At 37.6% G+C, this 1,346-nt stretch overlaps 1 pseudogene; it reads right to left on the bottom strand.

Annotated features, from left to right (window-relative positions):
• Positions 1-677, bottom strand: part of LOC119589116 — an 8,350-nt pseudogene extending 7,673 nt beyond the window's left edge.
• Positions 678-1,346: the final 669 nt, after the last annotated feature.

The raw sequence follows: 1,346 nt of genomic DNA, 5'->3' as shown, positions 1-1,346 counted from the left end.
CTTCCCCTCAGTCATGCCTAGTCACTGGTAACTTTGTTTACTGAATACATCTTGTGATGTGGAGTTTGGGACTAATCTCTAGTGACAGAGTCTGGAATATAATGAATTACCCAGGAGTCCCTTCAACTATAATAAAATATATAACATAGAAATACAGTGAGTCATGGATTGATATAATTGACAAATTTTATTACATCAACTTGTAGTCATTATAAGAGGATTTTTGTAAAGCCAATTTAGAAGCCAAATGTATGAATTTCCGGTCTGGTGCTCATTTCAACATTCCGTTTACAAACGTTTATCAACAAGTACAGCAGAGAACACACAGAGCCATCTGTAGTTTCCTCACAAAGCAGTTCGAACCATAATGTAAATTAACACTAGTATTACCAACTTTGGCAAAATTAAAACAATATGAGAATGCTAGCTTCCTGCACATAATTACAGCTACTGACGATCAAAACTAGAGAAACTTACTTTGTGAAATCACGCATATCCATGTATTTGACTGGACAGGCCATGCACTTTCAGATCCTGCTCGTTTGCGCACAGATTGAAAATCTCCACAGCAGAGGAGGAGGTCCACTTTGAAACCATGAATCTGCTCCAGTCGTGACACAGAGTTGTAAATGGTGTCCCAGCTCTCCATGGGAGCATCCTTCAATTGCGATATGCATCACGACAATCTATCCTACCTGGAAGAACATAATGCATAATTGAAAGGTTGAATCAGACGTAAGCTTCTTACTTAAATGTTAAAAATACACTGCACCAAAAGAGGAAAATTAAACCAACACTAACATTACAAAAGGAATCAAAATGACACTCACCCCCTGCAAAAAGACAATAACGTACAATCATAAATCAAACAGGGTCCCTACGGCAATTTGGAGTTTGCACTCCTACACCATGTCCCTATAATATGGCTAAAAAGAACTTCTGGTCACCCTATGCAATACATGGCAAAAGAAGGAACTCCTAAATTGCCAAAATATATGTAGGATGTTTTGTTGGCCTTTGTCAAAGTGAACAGCGTAAGGGACAAGGTATCATATCATACAGTTCAATTTTTGTTTAGGTTATCATGTGTGTAAATATTAGTGTTATTATATGTATTATAGATTGCCAAATTCTGGCGTGAAACTTTGATTAATGACATAGAATAGTTTCCATAATTATGTCTGTTAACATCAAGCGAGACCGATACAACAGCAATATCGAAGATGGTTATTTCGTGTTCAAAAACACTTCAAGGAGAGGCCTATACGACCAAAACGGCATGTTTCAATAGATACCGCTGAATGGCAGTCAGTACACACCCTACCACCGGTAAAACGTAGTATCAT

Source organism: Penaeus monodon, chromosome 25, assembly GCF_015228065.2.
Source record: "Penaeus monodon isolate SGIC_2016 chromosome 25, NSTDA_Pmon_1, whole genome shotgun sequence".
In the NCBI taxonomy this organism is placed as follows: Eukaryota; Metazoa; Arthropoda; class Malacostraca; order Decapoda; family Penaeidae; genus Penaeus; species Penaeus monodon.
The sequence above is the reverse complement of the archived record's forward strand: the minus strand, read 5'-3'. Positions and strand labels throughout refer to the sequence as shown.